An 18,590-nucleotide genomic window follows, 5' to 3' on the forward strand; every position below is an offset into this window, starting at 1 on the left:
CCATAATTACATTCTTCGTACATACTGGATTCCCACCTATGTGGTAATTTGTGTGCACTTTGTTTTATCCAAAGGGGATGACTATGCATTCTTTGGCATTCTGCTTGAGGGCACTGTTTTGACATCAGGTATCAGCCTGTGTATAACCCTTCTGTAGGATGTCTGTGTCAGCCGTGGGGTCGATTATAGACCACAGTAATCAGTCATCTGCAAACTTGTTCAGCCATACTCCTCACATGCTTGCCTGTACCTCTGAGTAGTATATACTGAACAGGTGGGGTCCCAGGACCAATACCTGTGGGATGCCATTTGTGACTGGTTTAGAGTCAGACATGGCCCCTGCAACTCTGAACATGTGTGTTTGATCTGTGAGCCAGTTGGCCACCCATCCTGTGACATAGCTGGTAACATTCAAGCTGGTAAGCTTGTCCATGATGCCAGAGTGGGGAATGGTGTCGAAAGGCCTTAGTGAGGTCCAGGTGGGCTGTGTGGACTACATTCACCTCCATCTATGTCCTTGGTAACTGTTTTAAATAAGTCAACTAAGTTTAGAAGACAGGATCTATCTTTAACAAAGCCAAGTTGGATAAAGTCCAGTGTCTGGAGGTCTGCATTGTCTCTGTTTGTGGGTTCCATGATAATTTGCTCCATAGCTTTGCAGACCAGGCTGAGTAGGCCTATAGGGCAATGGTTTCCTGGTTCTGTTGTGGCACCCCCTTTGTGGAGCTGGATGACTGTTGCTGTATGCCATTCCTTGGGTACATAACCTGTGGTAAGGTTGAGTCTGGACAGTGAATGTAGGTGAGGGTGTAGTTCCATTTTGGGCTGGTGTAAGTCGCAGCCTGGGACACCATCCAGTCCCATTGATGCTGTGTTCTTAGGTTTGGAGAGGGCTGTTTCTACCTGCATGTCAATGAAGTCTGGTGCTCTGCATTCTTCTGGGATGGACACAGGCCCTTTTGGGGGTGATGTGGGGGGGAGTTTGCACTGAACTTGTCCCCCAGGATGTGGGCAATGTAAGTTGGTTCAGTGTACCTTTTTTCCATTTTGCAGTAGCTGACAGCATTTTTAAGTGTTCCACCTAAATGTTTGGTATAGCTAACGAAGGCTTTGTGGCTGTTATTCGTACATTCCTTGGCAATTTGTCTTCAGAAACTGGCCTTGGATTATTTTATGTGTAATCATTGTTTCTTCCTAATAATCATCAGTGATGCCTTTCCTTATATGAAGTTTGCTCTACCATGTGCTCGTTCCCTCCTTCTGTTGTATAGCTCATTTATGTGCGACAACTACCAGATTGGTTTCCTATATTTGGAGGAGTGCATCATGGTTTTATTTGGCATGTATCAATACATGCATCCCTGTAGATGCTCATAGAATGCACTTGTAAATGATTCTGCAGATTGTATAGCATTATCCTATAGCAAGGGTGCTTTAGAACTTTCCACTTTGGTCTTGAGAAGTGTGCTGTTTGCTTTAGAAACTTTCTTCACAGTGGTTTCCTTGACTGTGGGTGGGCGTGATGTGGATGTACAGTGTGATTACTTTATGATCTGATATTACCAGCGAGGGGTTTATCTCTGTTGTGGAACACTGGTACCCCATGTTGGTGATGATCAGGTCCAGTATGTTGTCACCTCTAGTGGGCGTAGTAACCAGCTGTTCCAGAGCATTTGAGTTTTTAAACTCTAGGAAGCATTGGGCAAAGGACGTTGTACATGAGTAATTCTCCCAGTCAGTATTTTGGTAGTTGTACTCTCCTCATATAATGGTGTTTGGTAGGACATTTGTATTTTCCACTGTTCTCAGGAATACTGGGTGAGATTCCTGAGACAAGGTTGGTGATCTGTAGCAGGCTACAATCTGATAAGCAGCTTTGCACAATGTTAGTTGCACTTGCATGGTCTCCAAGGCCTCATGCTGTGCCACTAACCTGAAGTTGTGGGTATCCATAGGGTAAATGGATACACCACTTCCTTTTGTATTTCACTCTGGGTTTTGGGGCCGAAGATCTGAGGGATTGTGAGTGTTTTACATGGAGCATGTTCAACAGCTCTGTTTTTGACATAGCTTTCTATGTTAGGCAGAGATCACCTCTGAGTAGGCGATATGCTAGAGAGTACAGCTGGAGCATTTTGAGACTGTCTGTGTATGGCATGTATTTCAGGTCACTAATGCTATTTGTGGGGTAGGTCTGCAGCCTTTCCAGTTGCTGTTGATGTCTTGTGAGGTACATAGTAAAAGGGGCGTTATACTCTGTTATGGATCTAGTGAGTGATGAGTAGAGGGGAACAATGTCCTCTTCTATCCTGCATGAGACACCTTTTGTGATGAGGTGTGCCATGTAGAAGGATTTCCGGACTACTGCGGGGATGTGATTATCACAGTTGTATCCACTGTCCACCTGTGACCCAAGGTCTCTAATTACACTTTCAGTGTTAAGTATACTACCACCTATGTTGTAGTTCATGGCTACAGAGTTTTTACCAAAGGGGATGACAATGCACTTTTTGACATTGAGCTTGAAGCCATGGCTTTGACACCAGGCACCTGTCTCAGTGAGGCCCTTTTGTAGGATGTCCACATCTTCAGTAGTTTTGATTATGGCTCCTAGTTTGCAATCATGTAGAAACTTCATTAGCCACAGACCTTCCATATTAAAGTTTACTTCAGGGAAGTAGATTCCAGACAGGACAGGAACCAGGACTGAACCCTGTGGTACTGCCCTTGTCTCTGGTCTAATGTCGTACTTGGAGTCTGCTACTTTCACAGTGTGTGTTCTGTCAATTAGCCAGTTGGCATCCCATCTTTTGACATAGCGAATTATACCTAGTTTAGTGGGTTTATCTATAATTCCAGAGTGGGGGATGGTGTTGCAAGCCGTGGCAAGATCTACATGGGCTGTGTGAACCACCTTACCTTGTCTATGGTTCTGGTGACTGCTTCAATGACGTCTATCAGGTTTAGGAGACATGATCTGCCTTTTACAAACACAACATGATTGTGGTCCAGTGTTTGGAGATTATCAATGTCTTTTTTTATAAGTTATATGATGATACATTCCATGGCCTTGCAGAGCAGGCTCATCAGGCTAATGGGCCGCTAGATCCTGGGGACCATGGTGTCTCCCCCCTTGTGTAGTGGGATAACCATCACTGTGCGACATTCAGCAGGCACAAAGCCTGTGGTGAGGCTATGACTGAACATGGTATGTAGGTGTGGTGCCTGTTCGTTTTGTAGTTTGTGTAGACCACAGCCTGGGATGTTATCTGGTCCCATGGATGCTGTGTTACTGGCTTTGGAGAGTGTTTTTACCTGTGCAGCCGCGATGACAGCAACTTTGCAGTCTTCCGTTTTGGGGATGTGCTCATTCATGGGTGAGGGGGGGTAAAGTTAGCACTGATCCTATCTGCATGGGTGTTGGCAATATCAGTTGGGTCTGTATACTTAGTGCCATTGTGCTGTAACTCAGAGCAGATCTGAGTGTTGACATTGAGATTCTTGACATAGCTATAGAATGCGTTGTGGTTGTCTTTAGAATCAGTGTTGATTCTGTTTTCATAACTAGCTTTGGAGGATTTTATCATGGATCACAGCTTCTTACTGATGTGGACCATGGAGCTCCTTCCCTCTTGGGATTTTACCCTGTTTTTCAACAGTATTTTCCTTCTGTTGTGCAGTTTGTTTATGGCAGGGGAACACCAGATTGGCTTCCTTTTCTTGGAGGTTAGCGTCTTGGTTATGTTTGGGATAGCACGATGCATGCAGTCATGTAAGTGCTTATGAATATCAATTGTGAAGGATTAAGTAGTCATAACTGCATTCTCCATCTGCATGTGTGTCCTGCAGTTCAGCACTTCTGTCTTAAGAAGCATGACGTTGGCTTTGGGGAAATTATTTAACATGGTTTCCTTAATGGGGTTGTGGGTCAAAAATGTGGATATGTAGGGTGATTAGCTTATGATCAGATGGGACCAATGAGGTGCTGACATCAGGTGTGGAATACCAGTCACGCAGGACAAACCAAACCCCGTAACCAACACAAATAACCACAAAGTGAGCTAAATGCTACTCATTGCCAGAAGTCTCAGCCTCCAGATGCACACACTCGAGGCACTTCTCATTATGGAGAATATTGATATCTGTGCAGTATCGGTAACCTAGTTCAAGGCTCCAGACAGCACACCAGCACTACCAGGATACTACTCATTCCATACCTTCCAGCATCAGAACCTGAATTATAGCGCATAGGGTGAGGATGTATCCATATTCATCAAGGATACCTACACCTCTTTCTACATGCTCTCTACAGGATATGTACCCATAGAATGTTGCACAGCAACGTTCTTCACACTCCACAGGGGTGGGGCCATGAAAACCCCTTGGCATTCATGCTCTATGAGCCTGACAATTGTGTTCTGCATGGCAATGGAGTCAATCATAATGGAAGTCAACAATACAGAGATTGGGAATCTTCACACAGTTGAGCACACATATTTTGGCTTGGTCAAATGCAGAACATGTCTCCTGAACTGGGAGGATTTCTTTGACAGTTACCCAGGCTATGGATGATTGAAATGAGATCCACACAGCCTACCTATGCCTCACTAAGGCCTTTGACACCATTCCCCAGTCAGGTATCATAGATGAACTCACCAACCTGGCCATGAATCCATACATCACAGAATGGATTGCAAACTGCCTCACAGATAGGTCACATGCATTACGAGTTGCTGGCTACATGTCAGACTCTACACCGGTAATGACTGGTGTCCCCCAGGGTTCAGTCCTGGGGTCCCTCTTGTTTTGTATAGACTTCTCAAATGTACATGCCAACACAGGAGAGCTGTGGTTGACTAAGTTTCCTGGGAATTGTAAAGTGTTTGCCATAATAGATTCCCCGGAAGACATACATATTCTCCAGAAGGGACTCTATGAGACAGATGTGTGGTGTCAGAATCATGGCCTCAAGCTCACTGTGGAGGAATGCATAGTGATCCTCTTTGTTGAAAACAAAATACACACAAACTACCACATGGGTGTTACCCCCTTAAAATGACAAGGTGATAAGGGATCTGGGGACACAAGTAGATAGTCATATTTCCTTTGACAACCATGTTGCCAATGTGATTGGGAGATCCTATGTGGCCCACCTAATCAACAAAGGGTTTGCATCAGGATCCAAAGAGGTAGTGTTGGCACTCTACTCTTACATCATCAGACCCATCATTGAGTACAGTGCACCATTTTGGATGTACTCGACTTAGCATATCCAGCAGCTGTAGAGAACACATAGGTATCTCACCAAGAGGATTACTGGCCTCAAACAGTTGTGTTATGCAACACAACTGGTAAACCTACATCCTTTCTTAGATTGCGTACCGACTACACAGAGGCACACTCTGCCTAACATACAGAGCCATGTCCAACACATGACTGTTGAACATGCTCCATCTATACATAACAACATTGAGTAGCCCTACACATTCCAGGGATATGAACCTCATCAGGACGATGATTGCAACATGCTGGTGGGATACAGTACCATCCCAGACACTTGCCTTACTGTGGAACAGAGTCCCAATGTACATCAGACAGAACCCTCGCTGACACTCTTCAATTGGAACCTTGATGAGTGGCTGGGAAACAGACAGTTCATGCCAGGCATCACATCAGCAGCCCCACTAGAAAGGGGCTTTGGGTACTAACTATTAGAACTAGGCCTTGGGAGACTACCCAATGGTGTGGTGAAAGCTGCACAACTTGCGTAGGCTGATATATGCCTTCGTGGAGATAGTCTACTACATACCTATGGACCTATGTGACAGGTACATGTCTACAGATAGTACATGTGTACTTCATTGTACAGTCATGTTGTACAGCAAGCACATGGATCACATACACTGTAATGCTTACAGATACTGGTGGCTGCTATGTACAGTGGGAGAGATGTGCACCTCATGTCTTTCATGCCATTGGGATGTGTGCTGGGTGGGACAGTCCTGGATGGCTCCCTGTCATGGTCACCCTATTACACACATCTGTGCCCATCCATCTTTGGCTTATTATACTGTGTTCCCCCTACATATATATATATATATATATATATAGGTACATAAGTAGGTGATAGGCTATCTGCCTGAAGGCATATATTAGTATGTCCAGAGTGTGTAGCTATCACCACCCATGGAGTTAGTTCCCTAGGCCTCTGTGTAGTAGAGCTGATGAAGTGATCCATGGTGTGACAGTTCAGTTTCACATACACTCATCAAGACTCCTCTGAAAGAGTATCACTGAGGGTCTCGGCTTAATGTCGGTTGGGAGCCTGTTCCAAAACAAGGAAGTCTGTGAGTTAGTCATGTATCCCTCCAACATGTTCTGTTTAATGTTGTGATTATGATATCCCTAGAGCATGTGGTACAGTGAGCTTAGGTTTACGTCAGATAGTGCATGTACATCAGTTCTGCATTGGACATGGACCTGTCTGTTGGGCAGTGATCTCCTGAGTAGACAGTATGCAACAGAGTACAGATTGAGTTACATTCAGTCTGGTTGCATGGAGCAACTGTTTGAGGTCAGTAATCCTCTTGTTGAGGTACTTCAGTGGTCTTTCCAGCTGCTGAAGGTGCCTAGTCAGATTCATCGAAGTGTGTTGTGGTACTCTCTGATGGGTCTGATGACTGATGAGTAGAGAGAACCTCCTTGACCTACATACAAAATCCTTGGCAGTTTGTGGGAACACATAGCATAATTTTCTAACCACTTTGTGAATATATTTCTGGAAGTAGAGACATGTGTATCCACATGTGTCCATAGATCCCTTATTATCACCTCCATATTTAGGGTGTTGGCACCTATGTGGTATTTGTATGACTGTAGTTCGAGGGCATAATTTTTACACCACATATGTCTGACTGAGACCCTTTTTAAGGATGTCTCTGTTGTCCCACACATTGATTATGACAACTTTTTTGCAGTCATCCACAAACTTTGCTAAACATAGCCCTCGTGTGTTTGACCGTATTTCTGAAAAGTATACACCAGACAGGAGGGGTCCCAGGACTGAGCCATGCGAGACATCAGTTGTTACCAGCTTGGACAGGAGACCACAATTCTTACCTTGTGGGATCTATCTGTGCCCCAGTTGGCAATCCATCAGATGACATACATATTTATGCACTGGTTGTTGATTTTCTGGATACAACATGTGTCTGGGATGTTGGAAGATGGCTTTTCAAGGTCTATGTTGGACGCTGTAGCTCATTTCATTGATGTATGTCCTGGGTGACTGCCTTGAAAACAGTCTAGCAGGTTTGGGAACCATGATCTGCCCCTGACCAAACCTAAATTGGTAGGGTTGGGTGTTTGTAGGCTCACAATAACTCTGTTTATGAGTTCCATCATGATGGACTCCATGGCCTTGCAAATCAGGCTTAATAGGCTTATAAGACAATAGTTCCTATGGTTTGTTGTGCACCAACACTTGTGGAGTGTGCCAAATGTTGCTGTAATGCATTCAACAGTTTCATATCCTGTACAGAGTGTGAGTCTTAATGGACTGTTCAGGTGCAGGGTCTGTTTGTTTTGGAGTTCACATATGACACAGCTAGGGAAGCCATGTCATCCCATAGACGCCGTGTTTTTAGGTTTGGAAAGTGCTGTTTAACCATTGTATATGTGATTTCTGGGTTTTCACAGTCTCCAGGTATGATAATGGGCCCTTTTGTCAGTGACTGGGGGGGTAAATATGTATGAACCTGTCTGACAAGATGCTGGCAGTGTCAGTCATGTACATGTATTAATTTACAGTTTGCAATGACTCAGAGCATATATGTGTTTACATTGATATTCATCACATTGCGAAATAAAGCTTCATGGTTCTCTATGGACTCTTTGACAATATTTTTGCCAGAACATGAATTGGATAATGTTAGGAGTGCTCATTGTTTATTGATGATACTGATTGGAGATTTATTGGTCTTTTTTGAATTTTCACTTTCTCTGAACAAGTTCAGTACTTGTAGTACATAGTTTGATTATGACAAGAGTCCAATATATTGTATGAGTCTGTTTTCATATCACTGTGTGCGCAAGGCAGGATTGGTGGATAGTGACATGTTTCTGGGGAGAGAACTGCAACTGCCAGATATGTGTGGTCCACTGCTGTACTCAGACATGGCCTAAGTGTGTGAGCATGCCCAGTATGACCTTTCAGTATGTTGTTGACTGACATTTGCTTCGTTTATTGAAGTGTGTGAGCATGCCCAGTATGGACATATATACTATATGTGTGTGAAAAATCAAGTTGTTTGTTACTTCAGGGCTCACCTTTGTTTTGTACATCGACAGGAAGCACGCTGTGCCTGCAGGGCTTCCATGAGTCACTTGCATACACTTATCAACATTTCTACATACAAGGGAGACAGCTATTATTTTCACATTTCTACCCAGGGGGTACACCTGATTGTTACTGTGGGTGTTCATTGGATGAGGGGGTTCACCTGACACTTATACACATTTGCTAGGCCTGCACTGCTATGTCAGGTACTCCATTTCAGTGTGCACTGTTGCCTATCATACTGGCTTGAGGCATACTACTGTACTACAGAACTTAGCTTCCAATTCCACGTTTATTAGTTTGTGACTTCATATCTTACACAACCCACATCACACTGCCTGGCCTGCTGTTATCTGTCTGCATAGGCCTTGGGGAAGTTCAGAGGGCATGATACAGCATTTGTTTGTGTTTGTGCTTGTCTACAATTGCCCTGCTGTGTCTGTGCCAGTGAAATGCTGTCATGGCTTAGTGGTTCAGTACTGTGTCTATAGTGCACAGTATCCTGAGTTTGAGCCCTGTCACTGCTTTTATTTTCCTGCTGGCCAGACCTGACTGGTTAAGGAACAGTAAAGCAGGTGTGAGCATGTTTAACTGACTTTGCCTGACTTTGCCCAACATTGCCCAACGTTGCCTGGCGTATGCTAGTTTTGTGACATGCAGCTCCGCAATTGTGCTTAAATAGGCTAAATACTGGTAAAATGCACTTAACACTGCTTTATATTGCTTAATATAGGACAATCATGCCTCAGGTGGTGCTGCAGGGCTGCCTATGTCGGATGCACATAATACACTCCCTATACATGTTTGAAACAGGTAGTGTCAAGTTAGGCATCCCTTTTATTGTATGTGCGAGTCAGAGAGGTGTCATTTCCAGGGTTCCTACTGAGTCAGTGTATGTGCTATGCATTGCCTCTTTGCCAAGGCCAGGGCATACTGGGCATGCTTCCTTCTGCCTACTGGGGCAGGCTCAGGTTGTTCCTCCTCTGAGTCACGCTGTGCCTGTGCAGGCCTTGGCAATGGTGGGGGGCTGTTTGGCCCTGCCCCATGCTGTTCCTGCTGCAGCTGTTTTCACAGGATCATATTGTGTAGCATGGCACATACCATGACAATTTAGGTACGTGTAGTTGGTGAGTACTGCAAGGCTCCACCGGATGTGTCCAGGCACCAGAACCATGACTTGAGCATCCCAAACACACGTTCAATTATGTTTCTTGTTTGTGCATGTGCCTCATTATGGAGTTCTTGTTCGGGTGTGTGTGCATTTCTGATGGGTGTCATCAGCCACGGCTCCAGTGCGTATCCAGCATCCCCCACTAGGTGACCGTCAGGGATGTCCCCATTGGCTAATCTCTGGTACAGCTGCGTCAGATGCCAGATGTGGGAATCGTGATAGCCTCCAGGGCAGCCAGCACACACATTCATTATTATGCTCTGGGCATTGCACAGCAACGTTCTTCACACTCCACAGGGTGGGGCCATGAAAACCCTTGGCATTCATGCTCTATGAGCCTGACAATTGTGTTCTGCATGGCAATGGAGTCAATCATAATGGAAGTCAACAATACAGAGATTGGGAATCTTCACACAGTTGAGCACACATATTTTGGCTTGGTCAAATGCAGAACATGTCTCCTGAACTGGGAGGATTTCTTTGACAGTTACCCAGGCTATGGATGATTGAAATGAGATCCACACAGCCTACCTATGCCTCACTAAGGCCTTTGACACCATTCCCCAGTCAGGTATCATAGATGAACTCACCAACCTGGCCATGAATCCATACATCACAGAATGGATTGCAAACTGCCTCACAGATAGGTCACATGCATTACGAGTTGCTGGCTACATGTCAGACTCTACACCGGTAATGACTGGTGTCCCCCAGGGTTCAGTCCTGGGGTCCCTCTTGTTTTGTATAGACTTCTCAAATGTACATGCCAACACAGGAGAGCTGTGGTTGACTAAGTTTCCTGGGAATTGTAAAGTGTTTGCCATAATAGATTCCCCGGAAGACATACATATTCTCCAGAAGGGACTCTATGAGACAGATGTGTGGTGTCAGAATCATGGCCTCAAGCTCACTGTGGAGGAATGCATAGTGATCCTCTTTGTTGAAAACAAAATACACACAAACTACCACATGGGTGTTACCCCCTTAAAAATGACAAGGTGATAAGGGATCTGGGGACACAAGTAGATAGTCATATTTCCTTTGACAACCATGTTGCCAATGTGATTGGGAGATCCTATGTGGCCCACCTAATCAACAAAGGGTTTGCATCAGGATCCAAAGAGGTAGTGTTGGCACTCTACTCTTACATCATCAGACCCATCATTGAGTACAGTGCACCATTTTGGATGTACTCGACTTAGCATATCCAGCAGCTGTAGAGAACACATAGGTATCTCACCAAGAGGATTACTGGCCTCAAACAGTTGTGTTATGCAACACAACTGGTAAAACTACATCCTTTCTTCGTTGCGTACCACCTACTCAGAGGCACACTCTGCCTAACATACAGAGCCATGTCCAACACATGACTGTTGAACATGCTCCATCTATACATAACAACATTGAGTAGCCCTACACATTCCAGGGATATGAACCTCATCAGGACGATGATTGCAACATGCTGGTGGGATACAGTACCATCCCAGACACTTGCCTTACTGTGGAACAGAGTCCCAATGTACATCAGACAGAACCCCTCGCTGACACTCTTCAATTGGAACCTTGATGAGTGGCTGGGAAACAGACAGTTCATGCCAGGCATCACATCAGCAGCCCCACTAGAAAGGGGCTTTGGGTACTAACTATTAGAACTAGGCCTTGGGAGACTACCCAATGGTGTGGTGAAAGCTGCACAACTTGCGTAGGCTGATATATGCCTTCGTGGAGATAGTCTACTACATACCTATGGACCTATGTGACAGGTACATGTCTACAGATAGTACATGTGTACTTCATTGTACAGTCATGTTGTACAGCAAGCACATGGATCACATACACTGTAATGCTTACAGATACTGGTGGCTGCTATGTACAGTGGGAGAGATGTGCACCTCATGTCTTTCGTGCCATTGGGATGTGTGCTGGGTGGGACAGTCCTGGATGGCTCCCTGTCATGGTCACCCTATTACACACATCTGTGCCCATCCATCTTTGGCTTATTATACTGTGTTCCCCCTACATATATATATATATATAGGTACATAAGTAGGTGATAGGCTATCTGCCTGAAGGCATATATTAGTATGTCCAGAGTGTGTAGCTATCACCACCCATGGAGTTAGTTCCCTAGGCCTCTGTGTAGTAGAGCTGATGAAGTGATCCATGGTGTGACAGTTCAGTTTCACATACACTCATCAAGACTCCTCTGAAAGAGTATCACTGAGGGTCTCGGCTTAATGTCGGTTGGGAGCCTGTTCCAAAGCAAGGGAAGTCTGTGAGTTAGTCATGTATCCCTCCAACATGTTCTGTTTAATGTTGTGATTATGATATCCCTAGAGCATGTGGTACAGTGAGCTTAGGTTTACGTCAGATAGTGCATGTACATCAGTTCTGCATTGGACATGGACCTGTCTGTTGGGCAGTGATCTCCTGAGTAGACAGTATGCAACAGAGTACAGATTGAGTTACATTCAGTCTGGTTGCATGGAGCAACTGTTTGAGGTCAGTAATCCTCTTGTTGAGGTACTTCAGTGGTCTTTCCAGCTGCTGAAGGTGCCTAGTCAGATTCATCGCAAGTGTGTTGTGGTACTCTCTGACGGGTCTGATGACTGATGAGTAGAGAGAACCTCCTTTGACCTACATACAAAATCCTTGGCAGTTTGTGGGAACACATAGCATAATTTTCTAACCACTTTGTGAATATATTTCTGGAAGTAGAGACATGTGTATCCACATGTGTCCATAGATCCCTTATTATCACCTCCATATTTAGGGTGTTGGCACCTATGTGGTATTTGTATGACTGTAGTTCGAGGGCATAATTTTTACACCACATATGTCTGACTGAGACCCTTTTTAAGGATGTCTCTGTTGTCCCACACATTGATTATGACAACTTTTTTGCAGTCATCCACAAACTTTGCTAAACATAGCCCTCGTGTGTTTGACCGTATTTCTGAAAAGTATACACCAGACAGGAGGGGTCCCAGGACTGAGCCATGCGAGACATCAGTTGTTACCAGCTTGGACAGGAGACCACAATTCTTACCTTGTGGGATCTATCTGTGCCCCAGTTGGCAATCCATCAGATGACATACATATTTATGCACTGGTTGTTGATTTTCTGGATACAACATGTGTCTGGGATGTTGGAAGATGGCTTTTCAAGGTCTATGTTGGACGCGTGTAGCTCATTTCATTGATGTATGTCCTGGGTGACTGCCTTGAAAACAGTCTAGCAGGTTTGGGAACCATGATCTGCCCCTGACCAAACCTAAATTGGTAGGGTTGGGTGTTTGTAGGCTCACAATAACTCTGTTTATGAGTTCCATCATGATGGACTCCATGGCCTTGCAAATCAGGCTTAATAGGCTTATAAGACAATAGTTCCTATGGTTTGTTGTGCACCAACACTTGTGGAGTGTGCCAAATGTTGCTGTAATGCATTCAACAGTTTCATATCCTGTACAGAGTGTGAGTCTTAATGGACTGTTCAGGTGCAGGGTCTGTTTGTTTTGGAGTTCACATATGACACAGCTAGGGAAGCCATGTCATCCCATTGACGCCATGTTTTTAGGTTTGGAAAGTGCTGTTTAACCATTGTATATGTGATTTCTGGGTTTTCACAGTCTCCAGGTATGATAATGGGCCCTTTTGTCAGTGAGAGGGGGGTAAATATGTATGAACCTGTCTGACAAGATGTTGGCAGTGTCAGTCATGTACATGTATTAATTTACAGTTTGCAATGACTCAGAACATATATATGTGTTTACATTGATATTCATCACATTGCGAAATAAAGCTTCATGGTTCTCTATGGACTCTTTGACAATATTTTTGCCAGAACATGAATTGGATAATGTTAGGAGTGCTCATTGTTTATTGATGATACTGATTGGAGATTTATTGGTCTTTTTTGAATTTTCACTTTCTCTGAACAAGTTCAGTACTTGTAGTACATAGTTTGATTATGACAAGAGTCCAATATATTGTATGAGTCTGTTTTCATATCACTGTGTGCGCAAGGCAGGATTGGTGGATAGTGACATGTTTCTGGGGAGAGAACTGCAACTGCCAGATATGTGTGGTCCACTGCTGTACTCAGACATGGCCTAAGTGTGTGAGCATGCCCAGTATGACCTTTCAGTATGTTGTTGACTGACATTTGCTTCGTTTATTGAAGTGTGTGAGCATGCCCAGTATGGACATATATACTATATGTGTGTGAAAAATCAAGTTGTTTGTTACTTCAGGGCTCACCTTTGTTTTGTACATCGACAGGAAGCACGCTGTGCCTGCAGGGCTTCCATGAGTCACTTTGCATACACTTATCAACATTTCTACATACAAGGGAGACAGCTATTATTTTCACATTTCTACCCAGGGGGTACACCTGATTGTTACTGTGGGTGTTCATTGGATGAGGGGGTTCACCTGACACTTATACACATTTGCTAGGCCTGCACTGCTATGTCAGGTACTCCATTTCAGTGTGCACTGTTGCCTATCATACTGGCTTGAGGCATACTACTGTACTACAGAACTTAGCTTCCAATTCCACGTTTATTAGTTTGTGACTTCATATCTTACACAACCCACATCACACTGCCTGGCCTGCTGTTATCTGTCTGCATAGGCCTTGGGGAAGTTCAGAGGGCATGATACAGCATTTGTTTGTGTTTGTGCTTGTCTACAATTGCCCTGCTGTGTCTGTGCCAGTGAAATGCTGTCATGGCTTAGTGGTTCAGTACTGTGTCTATAGTGCACAGTATCCTGAGTTTGAGCCCTGTCACTGCTTTTTATTTTCCTGCTGGCCAGACCTGACTGGTTAAGGAACAGTAAAGCAGGTGTGAGCATGTTTAACTGACTTTGCCTGACTTTGCCCAACATTGCCCAACGTTGCCTGACGTTGCGCTAGTTTGCGCGGCATGCAGCTCCACGCAATTGTGCTTAAATAGGCTAAATACTGGTAAAATGCACTTAACACTGCTTTATATTGCTTAATATAGGACAATCATGCCTCAGGTGGTGCTGCAGGGCTGCCTATGTCGGATGCACATAATACACTCCCTATACATGTTTGAAACAGGTAGTGTCAAGTTAGGCATCCCTTTTATTGTATGTGCGAGTCAGAGAGAGGTGTCATTTCCAGGGTTCCTACTGAGTCAGTGTATGTGCTATGCATTGCCTCTTTGCCAAGGCCAGGGCATACTGGGCATGCTTCCTTCTGCCTACTGGGGCAGGCTCAGGCTGTTCCTCCTCTGAGTCACGCTGTGCCTGTGCAGGCCTTGGCAATGGTGGGGGGCTGTTTGGCCCTGCCCCATGCTGTTCCTGCTGCAGCTGTTTTCACAGGATCATATTGTGTAGCATGGCACATACCATGACAATTTAGGTACGTGTAGTTGGTGAGTACTGCAATGCTCCACCGGATGTGTCCAGGCACCAGAACCATGACTTGAGCATCCCAAACACACGTTCAATTATGTTTCTTGTTTGTGCATGTGCCTCATTATGGAGTTCTTGTTCGGGTGTGTGTGCATTTCTGATGGGTGTCATCAGCCACGGCTCCAGTGCGTATCCAGCATCCCCCACTAGGTGACCGTCAGGGATGTCCCCATTGGCAAATCTCTGGTACAGCTGCGTCAGATGCCAGATGTGGGAATCGTGATAGCCTCCAGGGCAGCCAGCACACACATTCATTATTATGCTCTGGGCATTGCACATGACCTGGCAGTTGATGGAAGGGGAAGCCCTTGCGGTTGATGTAGACACTACCCCACTCACCAGGTGGTGATTTGATGTGTATGTGCGTGCAGTCTATTGCACCCACAACCTCAGGGTATTCCACTATTTGGTGGAAGAGACACATATTGCTGGCCAATGCCTAACTGGAATTGGGGAAATATACATGCTCACCGACATGTGCTGACATGGCATCCAGGAACTGGTGCAGTACCCTGGATGCTGATTCCTGTGAAACACCCATCATATCACCAGTTGGTCTCTGGAAAGTACCTGTAGCTAGTATTCGTAGGCCAACACATACCTTGGTATCCACTGGGATGGGTTCCCCTCTGTTGGTTCTGTGTGTGAGGCGAGGCTGGCACAGCTCAACAATTTGCTTCAGGAGGTCTCCGTCCATTCTATAGCATTCCACTATTTCCAGCTCATGTAGCCCCTGGTAGGTTACCCTGGGTCTGTACAGTCTTCTCCGTCTCCTCACTGTGGGTTGCTCAGCAGCATTCACAACATCACCACCCTCAGCACCTTGCACATGTCGGTTTATAATAGCAATGGCAGCCCCTAACATTTTGTCAGCCTTAAGCTTTTTGAGTTTTCACTCTTTCTAAACTGTAGTGTTGCAGAGTTCTTGTGAGAAAACAGGTTAGACTGCTGTTTGCAGAGTTTAAATTGCTGGGCTGGGCTAGGCTAGTCGACTGCCTGTGTAATTGTCTGATTGTGATATATTTCACCTGGCAGCTCTGCTAGTTCTCCTTGGTTAACTTCCTACTACTTTTTTTCCCTTCCTTTTTCCCTTTCTGTTTCCACAAAGGGCAGCCGCACGCAAACAAGTGCACACGCGTGCACACTAGCCTTACACTCGCACAAGACACTCACATGCTGTGTGCCCATTTGCAAGAAATTTCTGATATATCCACGGCATATGCCTTTGGTTTCTTGTTTTCAGCTACTACCACAGTAAACACACCTCTTGCATTCCTGAGCAACTCAGGGCAAACACATGCCACTGTGCTCCAATCACCTTACAGTCTTTCAGACATACCCCCTCATGATGTCACCTATCTTCTACTCGATTACTACCTTACTCCTACACTTACACTCTAGGGACATGGCTCACATGCCAGGGAAAGTTGAGATTCACTATCCTTATTCTCATTTGCATTGGATTGCCTACTAATGCTTGGTTACATCTCTCACACTGAGCTTCCCCCCCTTAGCAACCACTACTCAGTGACCATATTGTTTGCAGCCTGCCATTCACCTGCATGGCAGGATAAGCTTTTTAGTGTAAAAGCACATTTGTTGATGTTACGGTTAAACATCGGCGATCGGGGAAAAAAATTACATTGGATTTTGCGGATTTACAACATTTGCAAATGCCAATGGCCTTATATTTGGCCATTAGCATGCTTCCTTAACTAGATGCATCCTTTATTTGGAGCTGTCATAGCTTCATTTAGCTATTTGCAGAACGGTACTCCGTTACCAATGGAGTACAATTCTGTAGATAATACTACTCTTACATGGACAGGTTAGTGGTTCCTGGATTGCAAATTTACCTCATTTGCATAGCTTTCAGCAGCAAATGAGGTAATTTGCATACCATAACACTGTCCGTGCAAGAGTAGCTTTAGAAGCTCTCATGCACACCCCTACCGGCTATTGCTGAATCGATCGGCAGACATATAGCCTGTCTGCCGTCTTCCACTGTTCTTACACTCCGTGCAAGCCTTCATAAATCTGGCCCAATATGTTTTCTGCTAAATGATTTAAGTTAATAAAATAATGATGTCTTATAACAGATCTCCAACATGTGTTGCCATGTTTCTGCCTGACTCAAAAACAAAGATAATTCCATTAGGTCATTTATTGCATTTTCCATTAAGTTAATAAAAAAAAGACATGCATGTGCTATAATTTACAAAATTTTACTTATCGTTCCAAATAAGCACTATTACATCCCCCTCCTATTAACTTGATTGCTACCAGAATTAAGGGAATAAATAACATTTTAATATTTGAAAAGGCTGCTCATTAATATCCCTCCACATTTGGTTACAGTTTGGTTTATCATACAATCTGAAAACTGTGTGACACCACAATGAAACCTGCTGGGGAACTTTTCTGTTTAGTATATTTATATAACTCTTCTTCATTTAGTCTCACTTTAATCTGTACCTATATTTAAAAACAAAGGTTTTGACTATCTTTTGCCAGGTAACCAATAACTCATTTCTAACCACCTTGTTTCTTTCATTATTTTCTTTTAGGACATTTTTCAATAAAATACCTTTATTTTGCATTTCAGATGACAGTATTTATTAATTACTTTGATACAATTTTGTTTAAGGAAAGGGAATGAATTGGAAGGGTAAATAACTTAAATAAAGCAAGAACTGAAGCAAAATAAGTTACATGTTGCACCATGCTACTATGTATGTATGTATGTATGTATATATATATATATATATATATATATATATATATATATATATATATATATATATATATACTGAAATATCGAATTTCAGTATCTCGAGACCATGAAGTCGAAAATCCAAATAACCTAACCACAAAACCGCGAAACCCAAACTCCCAAAACCACAAAACTGCGAATAGACACAGCACACACACTACACAGCACATACAAACACAAACACACACACACCTCATGACACTGTACAAAAAGCAATACAACACAAACACACAAACCTAAACAAACACACACACCTACCCTTACTAATTGCAGGGGGGGGGCAAGTCCACCTGCACCCCCCACACCCCCCCCTACTAATATATATATACTAACTCCAAGGTCGCACTACACTCCATAACACAGACAACCCAGCACCATACATTCCCCACCTCCCTCACAAACCCACATTACAGACATACAAACACCACCACTCCCAACACTAACACACTCACACTCTGACCTACCTACCCTAACACACACATAAAATGTCCTAACACACTCACAAACATACAATTCCTCCCCAAAACCCTAAAATAAGCAACACTCACCTAATGTTCTATCAGTATCGCGGGTTCGACATTGTCGGATTCAACATTTCCGGGTTCGTGATTTCCATCCATTCGACTTTATAGGCTCGAGATTCTGAAATTCTATATTTCAGGATTTTGAGCTTATAAAGTGTATATATATATATATATATATATATATATATATATATATATATATATATATATATATATATATATATATATATATACATATATATATATATATTATATCCAGTTCTAATTTATTGATCAGTATTTTATCTCTGACCACATCAAAGGCTGAAGTTAAGTTTTTATAAATTACATCACTGCATA

This window comes from Protopterus annectens, chromosome 8.part1 (genome assembly GCF_019279795.1).
Source record: "Protopterus annectens isolate FY-2018-M chromosome 8.part1, PAN1.0, whole genome shotgun sequence".
NCBI lineage: Eukaryota > Metazoa > Chordata > Ceratodontiformes > Protopteridae > Protopterus > Protopterus annectens.